General features: G+C 46.9%; 1 pseudogene; it reads right to left on the reverse strand.

Annotated features, from left to right (window-relative positions):
- Positions 1-4,556: 4,556 nt before the first annotated feature.
- LOC130044554 (uncharacterized) lies at positions 4,557-4,685 on the reverse strand (annotated as a pseudogene).
- Positions 4,686-22,027: the final 17,342 nt, after the last annotated feature.

Genomic DNA, 22,027 nt, shown 5'->3' on the forward strand with positions numbered 1-22,027 from the left:
GGGAGTACTCCTGCCCCCGCGCCTGGCTATTCCTCGCCAGGGCCCCTTGGAGGGGAGCGAGTTGAGCTTTCCTCCCCGCCCTGACCAGGGCCCCGGCAGCCGAAGACCCCCAGGACCAGCCACCACCATGCTGAGACCACTCTCCGCACATCTGAAGGTACCAGCAGAGGGAAAAAGCCACGTGGGTTCCGGGGCCGAGATCTCCAAGCCTACTCGGATTGGAGTCGAGCATCCTCCACCCAGATCCTCCAAATTCCAGTAGGCGGGGGTCACACCCACCAACTGGCCCCCTGGCGCCGTGTAATCCCATCAACGGCCAAGACTCAGAGACTATAAAAACCAGCTCCGGGAACCGTGTGGCCGCATTTACGGCCACGCGACATCTTATTATGACATCTCATTCCTACTTTGACAAACTGGCAGGCTACCGAATGTAGCCTGCCCACATGGCAGAGTCTGGAAAACTCCCCGTGGCGTACCCAATATGCCAAATACCAGTAACAATGATGGGTCTCATTCTCCTAAAGAGCCTTGAATATTATCTCAGGGCTAGGATGAAGGAGACATTACTGGGGCCTGCCTGCTCGAGGCAATCGATGAATAACAGGATGATTTGTGATTTGTTTGTGACATAGTACTCCATTGTGTAGCTGTACCAAAGTTCATTTAACCAGTCATTTGTTCTTGGGCACTCAGGTTTTTTTTTCCAGATTCTGGCTATTGTAAAGAGTGCTTTAATGAACAAACAAGTGCAAATGTCACTTCGACTATACATTTTTGCCTCTGTGGGATTTAACTAATACCACTTTGCTGTTCAGTTTAATGTTGAGGAAGGTGATGCCTCCTATCTTCTTTTTCCCAAGAATTGCTTTAGCTATTTGTGGGGGTTGTTGTTCCATATGAATTTCAGGAATATTGATCTATTTCTTTGGAGAATTTCATGGGTATCCTTATAGGGATAACATTGAATCTGTATAATGCTTTGCGGAGTATTGCCACTTTGACAATGTTAATTCTCCCAACCCATGAGCAGAGGATATGTTTCCAGTTCTTCGTGTCCTCTTTTATTTCATGAATTAATGTTTTGTAATTTTCTTTGTAAGGGTCCTTTACCTCCTTAGTTAAGCTGACTCAGAGGTACTTGATTTCCTGAGGATTGCATTTTTCCATGTCACTTTCTTCTCTCATTATTTGCCTATTTTGTAGTCTCTGAGTCTTGGCCGCTGATGGGATTACATGGCGCCAGGGGGCCAGGTGGTGGGTGTGACCCCCGCCTACTGGAATTTGGAGGATCTGGGTGGAGGATGCTCGACTCCAATTCGAGTAGGCTTGGAGATCTCAGCCCCGGAACCCGCGTGGCTTTGTCCCTCTGCCAGTACCTTCATGTGTGCGGAGAGTGGTCTCAGCATGGTGGTGGCTGGTCCTGGAGGTCTTCGGCTGCCGGAGCCCTGGTCGGGGTGGGGAGGAAAGCTCAACCCGCTCCCCTCCAAGGGACCCCGGCGAGGAACAGCCAGGCGCAGGGGCAGGAGACTGACTGCACTGGTCTCGTCCAGGAGCTGCATTTTGTAGTCTCTGAGTCTTGGCCGCTGATGGGATTACACGGACGAGACCAGTGCAGTCAGTCTCCTGCCCCTGCGCCTGGCTGTTCCTCGCCGGGGTCCCTTGGAGGGGAGCGGGTTGAGCTTTCCTCCCCACCCCGACCAGGGCTCCGGCAGCCGAAGACCTCCAGGACCAGCCACCACCATGCTGAGACCACTCTCCGCACACATGAAGGTACTGGCAGAGGGACAAAGCCACGCGGGTTCCGGGGCCGAGATCTCCAAGCCTACTCGAATTGGAGTCGAGCATCCTCCACCCAGATCCTCCAAATTCCAGTAGGCGGGGGTCACACCCACCACCTGGCCCCCTGGCGCCGTGTAATCCCATCAGCGGCCAAGACTCAGAGACTACAAAATGCAGCTCCCGGAACCGCGCGGCCGCAAATCAAAGCATCTTTTTATGATATCTCATTATCTCATTCCTACTCTGGACAAACTTGCAGGCTATTGAATATAGCCTGCCCACAGGGCAGAGTCTGGCAAACTCCCTGTGGCGCACCAAATATGCCAAATACCAGTAACAATGATGGGTCTCATTCTCCTAAAAAGCCTTGAATATAATCTCAGGGCTAGGATGAAAGAGACGTTACTGGGGCCTGCTCGAAGCAATCGACGATTAACAGGATGATGAATGAATGATGAATGAATATTTGCCTATAGGAAAGCCATGGACTTTGGAGTATTCATTTCATAGCTGCAGACCAGCTATTTATAAAGAATTTGGAGAAGGCAGAGAAATTATCCAGTGTGTCAGGCACTTGCCTTGCTTGAGGCTGACCCAGGTTCAATTCCCAGCACCACATGTGAGGGTGATGAGCCCCACCAACATTAATAACTGCGCACTGAGTTATTAATGCACAACTGAGCCAAGAGTAAACCCTGAACACCACTGAGAATGGCACAAAAACAAAAACAAAAAATTGGTGAACTTGATGAGAGACCATGAGTTTGAATCACCAGCGAAGCTGCATGGAGTCTTTAGCAAAGAAACTATGGAAGACAGTAAATATTTAGTATTTCAAGCATTAAATGACACATATCTGGGTGAGGAAATACTTGTAAGATGCTGACTCTGACCTTGAGTGTTGAGGGGTCACCAGTTTAGAGACTTAGAACAGAGAAATGCTGAGGAGTTTCTTAGCCGACTGTGCAGGGCCCCAGACCCAATGCCACAGCCTCTGTTGCAGTTTCTGGCAACCTGCAAAGGGCTCAGCACATCTTTCCATCAGGAAGCGAAAGGCAGAGAAGCTATTTAAGCAGTGGTGTGACTCTCTACTTAGTTGTGGTACAGAAGGTGTCCAGAGGCAGATACACTAGTTACATAGTATCACAGCTCAGGTACAGTTCATGGGGAGGGGCCTGTCCCTGGTGGGTTGGTCAGGGCTACTTCTGGAGGATGTTTCAAGGCATAAATGAGGGTCTGAGGACCAGACATGGCCCTTGTGCTCAGCTACTACATTAGGTCGCTGTCCCTGCAGAACCCATTGTGACAAGACTTCCTGCTGCCCCTTGTCACCAGTAGGGATTGAAACTGTCCTGGTGCCCCACCCGGTCTCTTCCTTACCCTCCTGCCTCCCTCTCTCCTCTAGAAGGACCCTAGTGTTGGCCATCAGCACTGTCCCCCCTCCCAGGACGTCCAGGAGAAGCTTCTGATCCAAGGCCCTGAATTCATCACCCTGAAAAGAGCTTTGTCCATGTCAGGGACAGTTACAGGCTCAGGGATTAGAACCCGGATGTCTGGGACCCATTATTCTACCAACCACTGTCCCCTAGGCCCTGCTCCATTGCAGGAACTGAGACTCTTCCCCGGGAAGTTTTTGTGTTATTTCTGCATAGAGAGAATGATGGAGGGATGGAGGAATGGATGGACAGATGGAGGGAAGGATGAGAAGATGGGCAGATGGATGTATATATGGGCAGATGGAGGCTGGTTGTTTGGATACTCAACAGATGGACAAAACTACAGACAGCTGGTTGAATGATAGATATACTGGAGATAAATAAACGATAGGAGACGGGGTATCAGGGCTTCCCAAGGTGGGCACTATCACACCCTGGGGTTGCAGGAATGATCCAGGGGAGTAATTGCAGCTTTGGATGCAGTTGTAGAGAGTGTAACTTTGTTTCTTAAAGAAGAGAGTTCCAGAGCCTGAGAGACAATACAGCAGGTCAGGCACTTTTCTTGTAGTTGACCTGGATTCAATCTCTGGAACTGCATATGGTTCCCCACGACCCACCAGGAGTGAGCCCTGAGCACAGCTGGGTATGGCCCAAGAATCTAAAAACAAGGTAGATTTCCAGGAGGGCACTAGTGATCCCCTTTCTGAAAATCCAGGAGTTGGCCCTGAGCAGTGCAGGTAGACCCAACACACTTCCCCTCCCCAACCACCACCCAGTGAAGACTTTGGGGCTGGAGTAACAGCCCAGGGGCAGGACTCCAGGCCGGGTAGGAGGCAGGTAGCAAAGGGTGTCTGGGCGGCCCTGAGGAGGAGAAGGAGAAAGAAGGTTCCGGGCTGTGGGCAGTGAGGATCCGAGCCAGGTGGGTCCTGGTGTCTGGAAATAAGGAAACTCCAGTGGGTCCCACACATGGTCTCTCCCTCTGCCTGACAGGGTGCAAGTAGGTCAGCCTCAGGGACTGCTAGGCCCCAGCTATGAAAGGATCCAGGAGATCCACACAGAAACCACTTTCATGGATCTGACACGAAAAACCATTTTCATGGAGGCTACACCTAAAAACACTGGCGCCAGGACCCTTTGTCTTGGCACCCCAGGATCCTGCACAAACACGGCCAGACCCCAGGCCCCCAGGCCCCAGACCCAGTGATTAAGAAGGAGAGGGAGGGCTTGGATGGAGGGAGCCTGAACTAAGAGAAATGAAATAAAGAGAACATTTCTCTGGAGCTTTGGCCCCTGGACTTTCTTTTTAAATTTTTATTTCCTTTATTTTATTTTTTAAGAATCAGGTAGGACGAATAGGGTGTTTCAGCCCCTAATCACTATAGAGATCATTAATGAGGAATCCTGAGAATCAAATCTTCTTGTTCTCTCCATCTCTGGATAGAGGAACAGAACCTGCACTTCTTATGAGAGACTTTGTTACTTTTTCTTTCCTAGGAAAGAGGAAGTTTGAAAACAAAACTAAGGCAAAAAAAAGGAGAATGTGGGTGAGCCCCCTGAACTCCATTTCCTGAAGTCTTTTACTGTCTTGCCACTTTCTGCCTCCTAAATAAATGTTCACTTGATGATTTTGAGCCTCAATAGAATCCTTCAGGGAGAACACAAGAATCAGAGGGCAGGGTCCTGAGTCCCCAACCCCTCACTTCTAATAGGCAGGCTCAATCCCTGGTACCCCTCCCCAACCCCCCTGCGTGTGTACACACACACACACACACACACACACACACACACAAGCGCGCGTGCATGCGCGCCCGCACACAGTGCTCTTTGGGGACAGAACAACCACCTTCCAGTGAAACCCACAATGACAGCCATGCTGAGAAGCAGGCAGGGGAGAATGTTCCAGGCTTTTCAGTGGCGTTTTCTCCCAGGCTAAGAAGTGGTTCTGCAGAAACGCTCGTGGTGGACAGTAGCTGCTCACAAGGAAAATATCCCATGGTCCACTGGGTTCAGGTCAGTGGGCCTGGTATATTCCAGCGAGCACACAGAGAATCATGTGCGAGCACCAGAGCTGGGAATGGGAGCCGCCCCCACAGCTACAGCCACAGGGGCTGGAAGGGGAGAAAATAATAACAGTGAGAACCAAGTAACAGTAACACAAGTTCCTGGACAGAAAGAGTGAGAAAATGAGCCTGAATTTCTTGCAGAATTACCTGCCCATTCAGGCAGAAAACCCAAACCTCATGAGATCTAGATTTTTATTTTGTGTCTCTGTGTCTGTGTCTGTTGTCTCCCGGGAGAGAACAAGGCAGAGTCTCCTACCCTGTGCCTGACTGTCCTCACCAGGGCCCAACAGCTGAAGACCTCTGGGCCCTAGCCAAGGTCATGCTGGGACCACTCTCCACACACTTGGATGAGCCTCATGCATAAAAGAACTGGCAGAGGAACCCAGGTGTGTGGGATCCGGGGCTGAGATCTCCAAGCCTGCACAGTTTGGGACTGGACCTGCCAGTAGCTAGACAGTTACACCTACCAACTGCCTTGTAACCCCAACAACGGCCAGGATCCAGAGATTATCATACCAAGCTTCCGGGAACACGTGGCTGCATTTGCGGCCGCGTGACTTTTTCTTTACATTCATTTAATTTTTCAGGGTACCTTAAATATCCCACCCACATGGCAGAGCCTGGCAAGCTATTCGTGGTCTATTTGATATGCCAAATCCAGTAAAAAAAATGGATCTCATTCCCCTGACCCTGAATACAGCAGAGTCGAGAAGGATGTGGAAGGAGAGGCTGATAAAATCCCAAGGCAGAAATAGGCTGCCAAAACGAAGAAAGACAAAAATGATTGTCTGTACTTTCAATGCACGTACGCTGGCATCTGATGCATCCACTGAGGACCTGATAGTACAAGCGTGAAAGATCAAGTGCAACATCATTGGTCTGACCTAAATGAGAAGACATCGATCACATCACGCCATTTTCGACACTGGAGAACTGTTCCTTGGAACATGTGATAAAAGAGGCGTGGGTGGTGTCGGTATCCTTGTCAACACAAACTTAGCCATGAGCATTGATTCATTTGAATGCCTAACAACTCGAATCAGATGATTACACTTGAATAGATGTGGCTCATTGCCGGCAGTTTCTATCTTTGTTGTCTATGCACCAACATCCAATTATGGTGAAAGAGAAATTGAGAAGTTCTACATGGAGCTGGAGAAGTTCTATAAAGAAGATCACACCATCTACAAGATCATTGTTGGTGATTTTAATGCCAAGATAGGACCAAGAAGATCAGCCGATGAACTCCACATCGGGACCCATAGCCTAGAATGGAACAAACAGGGTGACAGACTGTCTGAGTTCATCATGTCGACCAAGACCATCCATGGTAACTCACAGTTCCAAAAGGCTGAATCTAAACGTTGGACATGGGAGTCTCCTGGTGGACGGTTCCACAATGAAATAGACCACATCATATTTAATTGGCGGTTTTGCCTAATCGATGTTGCTGTTGTCCCAAAATTTCAAACGGGATCGGACCACCGTCTCCTTCGTGCAAAATTCTACCTCACAGAACGAGGAGAAAAGAATGCAAAGTTTAAGAAGAGAACTCCCAGAACGACCACCAACTGGGAGCTCTTTGGCTCTGTTGGGGCAACATGGGAGGATGCTGTCATTGACAACATTGATAAGGAATACGATCGAATGATTCAGCACCTCCATGATTGTGCGAGGAATGCCAAGAGAGAGATAACCACACAAAAAAATGCCTTTCTTCAAACACTCTCGAACTTATTCGCCAATGTGGCTTGGCAAATGCTTCAGGCAACCGCAAGCGAATGTCCGAACTGGCAAAACAATGCAGAGAAGCCATCAAGGATGACCTCAAAGACAGGAGAACAGCAGTGCTGGTAGATGCAGCAGAAGCCGGGAAAATCATCCGTAATGCCCGCCTGTCCTTCACCAACTACAAGACCAAGATGACTGCCCTCTGACATCCTGATGGATCTATCACATCTTCCAGAAGGGCAATGGAGAAGTTTATTCATGACTTCTACTCAGATCTCTTCAATAGCCACGTCCACTTTTCCACATACCACATTCCGCATGGTGGATATGTCGTTCCCAATGTTCTCCCTTCCGAAATCCAACATGCCATCTTGTCGGTAAAGAAACAAAGAACACCTAGCCCAGAAAAGATCAGACCTGAACACCATCAGTACTCATCAATACACTGACTCGGCTCTTCAAGCGCTATCTGTCTGAATGCAAAGTTCCATCCCAATGGAAAACCAGCAGGACTGTACTACTATAAAAGGGAAACATTCACGACATTGGCAACTATCGCCCAATCTGCCTATTGTCTATCATCTACAAACCGTTCACTCGAGTCATCCTGAATAGGATTAGCAGAACACTAGATGAAGAGCAACCACGTGAACAAACTGGAGTCTGAAAAGGATTCAGTACTATCGACCATATCCACACGATTACTAAGCTCATTGAGGTTTCTCAGGAGTTCAAGATGCCACTCTGTCTAACGTTCATTGATTTAAAAAAGGCCTTTGATTCTGTTGAGACGGAAGCGGTCATAGAAGCCCTAGCCAATCAGGGCGTACAAACTCAATACATCAGGATCCTTCGTGAGCTCTATTACACATTTAATACCAAGATCTCACCATTCTACAAAGAAGTAATCATCCATGTCAAGAGAGGGATTCGGCAGGGTGATACAATTTCACCAACGCTCTTCAGTGCCACCCTCGAGAACATCATGCGATGACTGGAATGGGAAAGAATGGGAGTGAAGATAGATGGTCGGCAACTACACCACCTCTGCTTTGCTGATGACATCGTTCTAATAACACCAAACATCATCCAAACGGCACAAATGTTGACTGACTTCGACCGTGAGAGTGGAAAGGTAGGACTACAGCTGAATCTTATGAAGACAATGTTTATGAGAAACATCCTCGTTCCTGACACTCCATTCGCTCTCAACGGAACCACCATCTCCGAATGCAACAGTTATATATACCTAGGTCGAGAAATCAACATGATGAGTGACCTGGCACCTGAGTTGCACAGGAGGAAGAGAGCGGCTTGGAATGCCTTCAAGAGCGTTGAAGAAATAACTAAGAGGACAAAGAACCTCCAGCTACGAGCACATCTCTTCGATTCCACTGTTCTTCCTGCATTAACATATGCCCCAGAGACCTGGGCCATACGAAAACAGGATGAGAACGCTATTCAGGTCTCTCAAAGAGGAATCGAAAGAGCTATACTTGGAATATCATGATTCACTCAAATGAGAGATAGAATCCGGAGTTCTGATCTCTGTCAACGCTCAAGAATCAGGGACGCTGTCTCATTTGCCAAGGCATCAAAAATCAGATGGGCTGGACATGCAATGAGGTTTACAGATAACCGCTGGACTAGAGCCATTACTGACTGGATTCCATGGGACATCAAAAGATCACGTGGACGCCCACTTACAAGATGGTCAGACTTCTTCGTCAAGACCCTGAATGATCGGTTTGAGGCTCTGCATGTTCCTAGAATGAACAGATGCCATTGGGCTACACTAGCACGCAACAGGGATTAAAGGAGACGTTACTGGCACCCGCTCGAGTAAATCGATGAATAACGGGGAATCAAGTGATCAAGTGATCAAGTGTCTCTGTCTGTGTACATGTCTGTCTGTGTGTGTCTGTCTGTCCCTCTCTGTGTGTCAGTGTGTGTGTTCACTGCCACCTGTTCAGGACTAAACCTGCCCTTTATGCTTCAAAGCCGTTTCTCACAATTTCCCCAGGATCAGCTTCTCCCTCACCCCAGACCCTGAGAGACTTGCAGGAAAAGGGAGTTTCTCTCTTATTCGTGAACTATCCATCAGCACATGCTGGGGCTCTGCCCCTCCAGGTTCACTGGAGGGGCTGGAGAGAGAGTTGGGGCTGGGTTAAGGCTCTTGTCTTGACTGAGGCTGACTCTGGTCCAATCCCCGGCACCTCATGGTCCCCAAGACTCAGTGGGAGTGACGCATGAGCATAGAGCTGGGAGCTTCCTTGAGGACCAGTGAGGGAGGAAAAAGCCAAACAGAACAAAACCCCAGAACAGAGAATCAAAGCAATCCCTTCAATCCTCACGCACTGCCCACCGCCAAGAAGGAGCCCCCACCTCCTGCTTGGACCTCACAGTCGCCTCTCACTGGACCTCTGGCTTCCACCCTGACCCCCCACAGCCTGATCCCCAAGCAACTCCCAGAGGACCCCCAGAGCACAAGCCCAGGCGCTCTTCACGGTGTAGACCGTGTTCCTCATGTTTCCTCTTTACTGCTTGGTTGGTTGTTTTCTGGGCATATGGGACAGTGCTGAGGGCTCAGTGCTTGGGCTCAGTGCTTGGGGGTGAGTCCTAGGGTTGCTCAACAGACCACATTTTGCCTGATATTTAATTCAGGCTTCGTGCATCCATACAAAATGTATGGATGCACGAAGCCTGAATTTACTTTGTACTCTGGCTTCCTCCTTTCCTTCTTTACATTTGGATGTTTGATGTCTGTATTTTTGTCTGCTTTTTTTAAAAATATGTTTGTCTGTCTGTCTGTGTCCTGCTCTGCTGCTCCTTGACCATCTGCCCTTCCAGACTTGATGGTATTGAGGGTGGAGAGACATAACAGTGTGTAGGACAATTGCTTCGCATTTGGCCAACCCAGGTTTAATCCCTGACATTCTATATGGTCCCTGGCACTTCCAGGAGTGACCCATGAATGCAGAGCCAGGTGTGAGCCCTGAGCACTGCCATGTGTGTCCTCCAAACAAACAAAAAACCCAAAACAGACTTGCTGGTGTCCTGTGGGTTCCCGGGGAAGGCTCTGGGCTTCTCCTTTGGTGTTACCCTCAACAGTACTGATACCAGGGTTATTACTGCTGCACCCCAAGCCTGGATCCCTGAAGAATGTCACTTAGTCTCATCCCCTGAACTGAAAACTGTCAAGCAACAACAGCTCTGAGTGTTTGGGGAGCGGAACAAGAAACCAGCATGGTCTGGGGCAGGGGCTGAAGCTTGGGGAGGCGGGAGGGGACGGGTTTCTGCTCTCATACAGCTCATAAATGTTCCAATAGTGTTTTAGGAAACTCACATTCATGGGGTGAGAAGGGAACAAGTTAATCTAGGAGAATACAAAGAACATACATCACAAGGAAATGTCCTGTGCTGTGTAGCTCTATAAAATGAAGACAACCAGGAGACCATCTGATGAGGTGATACAAAGTTTGCAGAGATAAAGCAGGTGGCTCAAAATAACAGTGAGAAACAGGAGAGGCACTCTGGGGACACAGGGACAGGAAACCACTAAGAATAACCACGAGAATTACCCACCTAACAGCTCTGCACGCTGCTCTTTTCATCTGCACAGTAAAAAATTGTTTCTAACCTTTATCGCTCACTGTGAACATCTGCCCTCTGTAATCTTGCTGGCTTGCTTAGGGAAACGTTGACTGTGCTGCTGAGCAGCGTAGGAAGTTATGTAAATATATGAGTATATAAAGTATATAAGATATATAAATCCAGGTATATACCTGAATTCAGGTCGGGGTTGTCAGTGGCTGAGCCCCAGTGCTCTCAGACAGCCCCTGCAGGCTAATCAAGGCTTTTAGGTCTTTCAAAGAAGTGTCCTGGACCCTTCAGGGTAACCTCACCCACAACCCAGAAGGGCTGACGTGAGTCTACTGTGCAGTCGCCATTGGCTGCTGCCATCTGGCCAGGGACCTCAAAAGGGATTTGAAATTAGTGCTCTGGCCTGGTCTGAATCCATCTGGCAAGGTTTTTGTTTGTTTTCTGAGAGCTGCTGTGACACTCTACCCCAATCCCCTGGCCAGTCCTTTTACCTTCTCTGGCCCCAGAGAGCACTTCTAAGAGACTCAGGCAAAGTTGTGGAAAGCTTTTATTTTTTTCTTTTCCTTGAAATGAATTATTGCAATACACAGTTACAATGTCGTTCATGATTGGGCCTCAGTCATAGGATGCTCCGACACCCATCCCTTCTCCAGTGCGCATTTCCAGTGCTCATTGACCAAACCTTTATGCACGCTTAGCTGGATCAGGTGCAGCCCTGCAGACTCACCGGTTATGGGTTTTTCAGAGAGAGAAACTGAGACTGCGGGACCCGAGCTCAACACAACGGGGAGCGTGCTTGTCTTGCACTTGGGACTTGGTTTGGATCCTGGCACTAAGGTGGGGCCCTGAATACCGCCAGGAGTGAGCCCTGAGCACCACTCAGTGTGGGAAGAAAATAGAAGAACAACCATGTAGATCTGTGGCCATTTGGCTCCATCTCAGCCCACTTGCCCGTTAGAAAGTGTCGGATCTCTGGGACTGGACTCAGTTTCCTCCCCAGGGTACTGGGCGTGTCCCACAGGGTAAGCGGTTGCAGTTGCACAGGCGCAGAGAGAAGGGGGACTTTCTAAGCAGAGCAGAATTGCCCTGCCAACAGCTTATGAATGAAGAGAACTTGTTCCTCCAGCAGCTGCTGCCCCTGGGGGCCTGCGCAGGGGAATCAACCAGCAGAAAGAGAGGCACCGAGGGCAGAGAGACCCCCAAACACTCTGCTCAGCCCGCTAGGATCCCCGACATGGCCTGGTCCCCCACCCTGCTGGGCCTGGCTCTGCTGCTGCCTCTGCTCTTACCGCCCTGGGCGCCCACCAGAGCCGGTAAGTGACCCCTTCTCCTGCGCTCGAACCCCAGGCTCCCGAGGGCTCCCAATCCCACACAGTGCTTGCCCCACCCTGCATCCCTAGAGGCAGGATCAATGTCCCCGCGGGGCCCCTGCAGCCATCAGGGAATCGTCAATTCCAGTCCCGCAGGTTCAGTCACTCCACAGAGGGGGCACAGCACCCCATTCCACTCTGCCCCTACTCTCTCTGACTCTGAGGGTGCGGGGTCCTGGAGCCGTTCCGGCTTCTGCGGGGGGTCTCTCGGCTGTGGTTACTCCCCACATCCGCACCAAGAAGCAGGTGGTGACGATGCTGGTATAGGAGCTGCAGCTCGCCATTGTGCGGATCACCAGCTGTGCCTGCCAGCAGGGCCAGATCCCCATGTGATTTATTGCGTCCAATATTCCAACATCAATTCTACCACTATTATACTTTCCCACCATTATTATCACAGCACACAGTGCAGTGGCTCTATCTCTCCTGCCGCCTGCGTTTGGTAATCTCACCCTTCTTCCCCCAACCTGGGGAGGTCGACGGCAATGGGCAGGCAAAGGAAGGAACAAGGGCCAGACTGGTTGGTCTTAGTCGTAGTGTATTCCAATCCTCTCTCCATCCACACCAGTCTCTCTTCTCTGCCTCTGCCTCCCTTTGCCCATTCTACAGTCTCATTATATCTCTCTCCATGAGGGATTGGGGGAACAATTGCACATAGGTTCGGTCACAATCAATAAGGGTAGAATTCTTTCCCTCAGGGAAAACCGCTCCTAGGACAGATCCTCTCTCAGCAGGACAAGCCACTTTAGAGCAGAATCCTATGGGTGTGTTTCTCCTTTCCTTATCTGACAAGCATATAAGAATATATAATATAAATCATTTTGTATGGATACAGTAAGAAATATCTTAAACTTATAGAATTGCCCTCCTAGGGCCATCTCGATCTTGGACTGCAGTGCTCAGGCCAGATAGTCTTTCTCACCCCTAGCAGGATCCTAGTCTCGTCTTTACCTTTGGATCATGACAGCATTTGTCTATGATCAAACTCTTAACTTATAGTTAAGAATCGTGGCACTTTGGCCTAGCCCATTTTGATGCCAGGGTAGCTCACTGCTTGCCCTGGGTCCATTCGGTCCCTCGTCGGGACCGTGCTTTTGGGGTGTTAGGAACTACGGGCAACTGAGGCTTAAGTCAAGAAAGCAGATGCCCAGGAGTGAATAATATTCAAAGCCAATCAAATCCTAGGTTACAAAGCATAATGTTAACGGTCTTCCTGTATCTATACAAAAAGGACATTGCTTTAAAGTAAACTGCTCATAAGGCATAAGGAGAGGAGAAAGGCAATATTTCACTCATACAAATAAAATCATAGATTTCTGAGGAATCTAAACTTACAAGTTAACAGAGTCTAATTAGGGGGAAAGCTGATTAACTGGTTGGGGAGGAGAGCATAGGGAAGAATGTTTACAGATAAGCACAATGGAATGGAAGTGCCTCAGGATCACTGTGATGGGTGTAACCAGATAAACCTAAGCTCCTTGTGGAGGAAGGACAAAGCAATATCATCCTACAGTATCTCATCCTGGAGCCTTTAAGCTCTTGTGTAAGAGATTAATAACTTGTTTGTTAATCTTTTCTTAATAGAGATCTGTTTCCTTCCACTTTATATTCCACCCAATGTGCTGTGCTATTCGTGGTGTATCAGTGGTGTAGAGTATGAGATGTTGCTCCAGGAAATCTAAAATTTTGATGGGGTGATACAACTGGGGTTGATTTTTTTAAATGAAGAAGTATTGCTAATTATTCAGACATTGATTAGGCTGATTGAATTGGGCATGGACTCCACCTTATTATTTTTCTTTTTTATAAATTTATTTACTTTTTTATAAATTTATTTATCTCATTCCTACTTTGGACAAACTTGCAGGCTATCGAATGTAGCCTGACCACAGGGCAGAGTCTGGCAAACTCCCCGTGGCATACCAAATATGCCAAATACCAGTAACAATGATGGGTCTCATTATCCTAAAGAGCCTTGAATATAATCTCAGGGCTAGGATGAAAGAGACGTTACTGGGGCCTGCTCGAGGCAATCGACGAATAACAGGATGATTTGTGATTTGTGATTGTGATTTACTGAATTACCATGAGAGCAGTTACAAAGTTTTCGGGTTTAAGTCTCGGTCATACAATGATGAAACACCGTCTCTTCACCAGTGCTAATTTTCCACTACCAAAACCCCCAGTATACCCCCCATCCCACACCCTCCCCCTACCTGTGGGGCAAATGATTTCCACATTACTCTCTGTCTACATCGATTATACCCAACATTTTGACACCAGACCCAACATTATTATGTATTATTATGTATTATTATTATGTATTATGTACAACAAATATGTATATATGCGTATATATGTATATTTCCCTCTATGATTTGTTGCCATATTTTTTTATTTTTTTAATTTATTTTTTATTTTTTTAATTTTTATTTATTTATTTTTTTTTACAGTTGTAGATTTACAAATTTTTGTGCTTGGGTTTCAATTATACAATGATCAGATACCCATCCCTCCACCAGTGCCCATTTTCCACCACCATGGATAATATCCCTCCCACCCCCATCCCCCCATCCCCCCTGCCTCTGTGGCAGGGCAATCCCCTGTGTTCTCTCTCTCCGTTTGGGTGTTGTGGTCTGCAAAAGAGGCATTGAGTGGCAAACATGTTCAGTCCATAGTCTACTTTCGACATGCATCTCCCCTCCTGGGAGGATCCTCCAAACATCCTTTATTTGGTGCTCCCTTCTCTATCTGAACTGCCCTTTCCTCTAGGATACCCGGCTGGCCTCTAAGTTATGGAGTAATCCTCCTGGTGCTGATCTCAGCTATTCTTGGGTATTAATCTCATACTTTATTACTTTATATCCCCCAGATGAATGCAATCTTTCTATGTCTATCCCTCTCTTTCTGACTCATTTCGCTTAGCATGATACTTTCCATATTGTACCACTTGTATGTAAATTTCATGACTTCATCTTTTCTAACAGCTACATAGTACTCCATTGTGTAGATGTACCAAAGTTTCTTTAACCAGTCATCTGTTCTTGGGCATTCAGGTTTCTTCCAGTTTCTGGCTATTGTAAAGAGTGCTGCAATGAACAAACAAGTGCAGATGTCACTTCGACTATACATTTTTGCCTCTCTGGGATATATTCCCAGGAGTGGTATTGCTGGGTCAAATGGGAGCTCAATTTCTAATTTTTTGAGAATCGTCCATACTGTTGTCCAGAAGGGCTGAACCAGTGGACATTCCCACCAACAGTGAAGGAGTGTCCCTTTCTCGCCACATCCACGCCAGCATCGGTTGCTTTTGTTCTTTTGAATGTGGGCCAGTCTCTGGGGTGTGAGATGGTATCTCATTGTGGTTTTGATCTGCATCTCTCTGATGATTAGTGATGTAGAGCATTTTCTCATGTGCTTTTTTGCCATTCGGATTTCTTCTTTGAGAAAGTTTCTGTTCATTTCATTGCCCCATTTTTGGATGGGGTTGGATGTTTTCTTCTTGTGGAGTTTAACCAGTATTTTGTATATCCTGGATATCAACCCCTTGTCAGATGTGTATTTGGCGAATATCCTTTCCCATTCTGTAGACTGTCTTTGTATTTTGGTCACTGTTTCTTTGGAGGTGCAGAAGCTTCTTAGTTTAAGATAGTCCCATTTATCTATCTCTGTTTTCACTTGCTTGGCCAGTGGCGTGGCATCTTTGAAGATACCATTAGCTTCAATATCATGGAGGGTTTTGCCAACTTTATCTTCAATGTACCTTAAGGTTTCTGGTCTGATGTTGAGGTCTTTAATCCATTTTGATCTTACTTTTGTACATGGTGTTAGGCAGAGTTCTGAGCCTATTTTTTTGCATGTAGCCGTCCAATGATGCCAACACAATTTATTAAAGAGGCTTTCCTTACTCCACTTCACATTACTTGCACCTTTATCAAAGATTAGATGATCATATGATTGAGGGGAGATGTCAGTGTATTCAACCCTGTTCCATTGGTCTGCAGTTCTGCCTTTGTTCCAGTACCATGCTGTTTTAATTATTACTGCTTTGTAGTACAGTTTGAAGTTCGGGAGGTTGATTCCTCCCATTTTCTTTTTCCCAAGAATTGCTTTAGCTATTCGTGGGGGCTTATTGTTCCATATAAATTTCAGGAGTGTTTGCTCCATTTCTTTGAAGAATGTCATGGGTATCCTTATAGGGATTGCATTGAATTTATACAATGCTTTCGGTAGTATTGCCATTTTGACAATGTTAAATCTCCCGACCCATGAGCAGGGGATATCTTTCCATTTCCTCATGTCCTCTTTTATTTCCTGAAGTAGCGTTTTGTAGTTTTCTTTGTACAGGTCCTTTACTTCCTTAGTTAAGCTGATTCCTAGGTACTTGATTTTCTGGGGCACAATTGTGAACGGGATTGTTTTTTTCATGTTGCTTTCTTCTCTCTCACTGTTTGCGTATAGGAAAGCCATGGACTTTTGGGTATTGATTTTATAACCTGCAACTTTACTATACGAGTCTATTGTTTCTAGGAGTTTTTTGGTGGAGGTTATTGGGTTCTCTAAGTAGAGTATCATATCATCTGCGAATAGTGAGAGCTTGATTTCTTCCTTTCCTACCTGAATGCCCTTAATATCTTTTTCTTGCCTAATCGCTATTGCAAGTACTTCCAGTACTATATTGAACAGAAATGGAGAGAGTGGGCATCCCTGTCTCGTCCCTGATCTTAGAGGGAAGGCTCTCAGTTTTTCCCCATTGAGGATGATGCTTGCTGTAGGCTTGTGGTAGATGGCTTTAATTATGTTGAGGAAGGTCCCCTCTATACCCATTTTGGCTAGGGTTTTCATCATAAAGGGGTGCTGAATCTTGTCAAATGCTTTCTCTGCATCTATTGATATAATCATATGCTTTTTATCTTTTCTTTTGTTGATATGATAGATTATGTTGATTGATTTTCGAATGTTAAACCATCCTTGCATCCCTGGGATGAATCCTACTTGGTCATGGTGTATGATCTTTTTGATGAGTAGTTGGATTCTATTTGCTAGTAGTTTGTTGAGGATCTTTGCATCTGTGTTCATCAGGGATATCGGCCTGTAATTCTCTTTCTTTGTGGTATCTCTGTCTGCTTTTGGTATCAGTGTGATATTTGCTTCGTAGAAACTGTTCGGAAGTGTTTTTGATATTTCAATTTCGTGGAAAAGCTTAAAGAGCATTGGGAGTAAGTCCTCTTTAAAGATTTGGAAGAATTCACTAGTGAATCCATCCGGGCCAGGACTTTTGTGCTTGGGGAGACTTTTTATTACCATTTCAATTTCCTTGATGGTGATAGGTCTGTTCAGGTATTCCAGGTCTTCTTGGTTCAGCCTTGGGAGTCTGTAGGAGTCTAGGAATTTATCCATTTCCTCGAGGTTTTGATGTTCCGTGGCATAAAGCTTCTCAAAGTACTCCCTGAGGATTCTCTGAATCTCTGTGGTTTCTATTGTAATGACCCCCTTTTCATTTCTGATTCGGTTTATTAGGGTTTTCTCTCTCCCTTTCTTTGTGAGTTTTGCTAGAGGCTTATCGATCTTGTTAATTTTCTCAAAGAACCAGCTTTTGGTTTCATTGATCTTTCGGATTGTCTTTTGGGTTTCCATCTCGTTAATCTCTGCTCTGAGTTTTATTATTTACTTTCTCCTGTTCGGGTTGTGCTCCTTTTTTTGGTCCTTCTCCAAGCTCTTAAGCTGTGAGGTTAGGTTACTTATGTGTGCTCGCTGCTCCTTCCTGAGGAATGCTTGTAAAGCTATAAACTTTCCTCTTAACACAGCCTTTGCTGTGTCCCATAAGTTTTGGTAACTCGTGTTCTCATTTTCATTCGTTTCTAGGAATCTTTTGATTTCCTCTTTGATTTCCTGTCTAATCCACTCGTTGTTCAATAGTGCACTGTTTAATTTCCAGGTGTTTGATTTAGTTTTCTGTTTTTGTGTGTGATTTACTTCTAATTTCAGCGCATTATGGTATGAGAAGATTGTTGATACAATCTCTATCTTCTTAATTTTATGGAGGCATGTTTTGTGGCTCAGCATGTGGTCTATCTTGGAGAATGTTCCATGTACGCTTGAGAAGAATGTGTATTCAGCTTTTTGTGGATGAAGTGTCCTGTATATATCTACTAAGTCCCTTTCTTCCATTGTTTCCCTCAAATGAAGTATGTCCTTGCTAAGCTTGAGTCTGGTTGATCTATCAAGAGGTGACAAAGCAGTGTTGAAGTCTCCCACTAGTATTGTGTTGCTATTGATGTCTTTTTCCAAATCTATGAGTAGTTGTTTTAAGTACTTTGCTGGTCTCTCATTAGGTGCATATACATTTATTATTGTAAGTTCTTCCTGTTGTACAGATCCTTTGATCAATAAGAAATGGCCTTCACTGTCTCTTATGACCTTCCTCACTTTGAAATCGATGTGGTCTGATATAAGGATGGCTACCCCAGCTTTTTTATGGGAGCTGTTTTCCTGTAGGATTGTTTTCCAGCCTTTGACTCTGAGTCTGTGTTTGCTTTGACTATTGAGATGCGTTTCTTGCAGGCAGCAGAATGTTGGGTTCAATTTTCTAATCCATCCTGCAACTCTATGTCTTTTAATTGGTGCATTTAGCCCATTGACATTGAGAGAGATTATTGTTATGGGATTTTGTCCCATTGTTCTGTTAAAATTTGGTGTATTTGAGGGGCCTTTCTTGCCTTAAAGTAGCCCATTAAGTTGTTCTTGTAACCATGGTTTTGAGTCTATGAAGTTCCTGAGCTGTTGTTTGTCTGTGAAACTGTGTGTTGTTCCTTCTATTATGAATGAGAGTCTCGCTGGGTAAAGTATTTTTGGAGAGGCATTTATTTCATTGAGTTTTTTCACTATGTCCCACCACTGTTTTCGGGCCATGAGGGTTTCATCAGAAAAATCAGCTGTGAATTTTAAGGATGCTCCTTTGTAAGAGATTTCTTTCTTTGATCTTGCTGCTTTCAGAATTTTGTCTCTGTCTAAGGTTTTGGTCATTTTGATCAGAATGTGTCTTGGGGTATTTTTATTCGGATTTCTTCTATCTGGTACCCTCCGGGCCTCCTGAATGTGGTCACAAGTTTTCTTCAGCTCTGGAAACGTTGTAGCAATGATGTCTTTGACAGTTTCTTCTTCATCAAGGTTTTTTTCCTGTACCTCTGGGACTCCAATAATTCTTATGTTACCCCTCTTGGCTTCATCACGATCTTCTCTTGCCATCTGTTCCCGAATTGTGAGTCTCTTTTCCATTTTCTGCTCTTTTCTGGAGAGTCTCTGAACTTCATCTTCGAGTTCACTGATTCTGTTCTCAGCAGCTGTTACTCTGCTGCTGAGGCCTTCCACTAAGCTTTTCAATTCGCCTACGAGATTTTTCAGGTCTGATATTTCTGATTGCATTTTCCTCATTTCTGCCTTCAGATCCTCTTGTCTTCTATTGGCATTGCTTTCCATTGTTTCTTTTAATTCCCTAAGCATCCTAAGCAGCTCCCTCCTGAATTCCTTGTCAGAGAGGTTGTCTAACACTACAGTACTATTGGTGTCATCTGGGCTAGACTCTTCAATATGAAAGTTTGGTGGGCTTTTGCGTTGCTTTACCATTGTGAGAGGTGTGGTTTAGTCCTTCACGTTCACTGTAACTATTCTGCTTGATATGCAGTGTGAGTTAAGATAGGCTTATGAGTTATTGGCTACTGTGTTTCTAGTGGCTGAGATAAAATAGAGAAATTTCCATCTAAGAAGGTAGCTTATGGTTCCTATGGCATATGCAGTGGGAAAATATTTCGTGGCCATGTTAGTGGCCGCGGCTCTGGAAATAGTTCCTGGCACTGAGCGAGGAGTTGGGAACGTTGATGGAGCTAGCTGTGCATGCGCAGAGAGGGTCCCAGGCCCTTGGGGGCAGGCTGTACCTGTTTGGAATTGGAGCCGTTCAGCTTTGTTGCCCAGAGCTGGGCCTCCATGCCCGTCCCGCGCAGCTCAGGGGTTGAAAACCGGCTTTCTAGGGGCTGGATCTAGGTGCGCATGCCCAGAAAGGGTCCCAGGCCCTTGGGGGCGGGATGTACCTGTTTGGAATTGGAGCCGTTCAGCTTTGTTGCCCAGAGCTGGGCCTCCGTGCCCGTCCCGCGCAGCTCAGGGGTTGAAAACCGGCTTTCTAGGGGCTGGATCTAGGTGCGCATGCCCAGAAAGGGTCCCAGGCCCTTGGGGGCGGGATGTACCTGTTTGGAATTGGAGCCGTTCAGCTTTGTTGCCCAGAGCTGGGCCTCCGTGCCCGTCCCGCGCAGCTCAGGGGTTGAAACTGTTGCCATATTTTAACTCCATCAAATGTGGTGTATTACTTCTGGAGAATTACTAGATGTGTTTCATGGCTATGAATGCGCTTATATAGATGGTGGTTGGGTTCTAGAGGTTTTCGGCTGCCAGGGTTGGGTCTCTAGGGGTGGGGTGGGCCCCTCTGGGACCCTGGCACAGAGTACATAGCATGGCTCTGTCGGGCAGCATGTTGTTTACTTCCGGGAGAAAAAGACATGTAATCTCGATTGCCCCGATGACATCAGGCAACGCCATCAGGCAGCGCCGGATGAAGATGGGTGGGGCCACTGGGGCAAATGGCGGCTGCTTCTGGTTCACTGAGCCCGGATTACAAAGTTCTGCAGTACCTGTGTTTGGTAAGACTTTATTCATGCCTGAGACTCTGCCTAAGTGTAGGGAGTGATGGAGCATGAAAGCGGTGGGTTTTGGTGATTTGTTTTTATTTATTTGTTTGTTTGCTTTTTGGGTCACACCCGGCAATGCTCAGGGGTTCCTCCTGGCTCTGCACTCAGGAATTAGTCCTGGCAGTGCTCGGGGGACCCTATGGGATGCTTGCAAGGCCAACGCCCTACCTGCTGTAGGGCTGGGTACCTCGGGACAGGAAGTGCTCTCACCTGCCCCCTCCCCCAGTGCCTCAGCCTAGAGTGAAGTCTGGTGGTGATGTCGGTGGACCCCACGGGTGGGTCAAGTGAGTCGGGAGGAGAGAAAGACAATCACTCTCTCTCACTCTGCCTCTACCACCCAAGTCCCTGGGTAGGCTAGGACCGGTAAAATCTGCAGTGAGCACCTGCTCGTCATGGGCCTAAGCCCCGCCAGCCCCACAAGGTGGCCGTCAAACCACACCTGAAGTCAGCTTCGTCTTCTCGGCAAGGGAGTTAATCCCCACCACCCGATTGCTCGGGGAGCCACGGACTCAATTTGGGGCAAGAATTTGCTCTTTGCAGGAAAAGAGAGACTAGTCCCAAGCCTTACCTGGAGTTTCTAGGGTTCTTGTCTCATTCGCAGAAAAGAATTTCAGGAGTAGACGAGCAATGAAGTAACAGATTTTATTTGGAGGCTTTTGGAGAGGGAGAGAAAAGGATAAGCAGATAAGCGGGGCAATGGAGAGTAAGGGAGAGAGAGAGTAACGCGTCCAGAGAGAATGCAGGCTTCTCCGAGGGTGGAGAGAGGCCCAAATGGGCTCTAGAGCTAGCTCTTATAGATCGTTCTGACTCGAAATGTTCTGGAACCTCCTTGGGGCTGGGTCACTGGAACCGGATTGAAAGGGGGGTCCGAGAATCTTTGGAATGCCCTGGAATCTCCTTGGGACTGGGTCACTGGAGTTAACTGGATTGAAAGGGAGGTTCGAAGATTTTCGAAAAAGGAATTTCATGGGGAGGAGGCCCATATCTTCAGGGTCTGGGGATGGTCTTATCAGGTCTTTGTTTTCTGTATCCACAAGGTGGATCAATCCTAGAATTCTTCTTCGATGAAGCTTTGTTTCATCACCAAGGACCTTTCCCTATCTACCTGCCTACATCAGTGGCATGGCTATGGCCGGTCCCTGGGTTTTCTTTTTTTTTTTTTTTTTGCTGGCAGTCTGTCTCTCTCGACACCTGCGGTAGTCTCAGGCCATTTCCCCCACTCCAGGGAGGTCGATAGCGATGGGTAGGTGAAAGAAGGTAGGCCAGGCTGGTTGGTCTTAGTTCCAATTTATTCCAATCCTCTC

This window comes from Sorex fumeus, unplaced genomic scaffold, assembly GCF_029834395.1.
Source record: "Sorex fumeus unplaced genomic scaffold, SorFum_2.1 ptg000122l, whole genome shotgun sequence".
NCBI lineage: Eukaryota > Metazoa > Chordata > Mammalia > Eulipotyphla > Soricidae > Sorex > Sorex fumeus.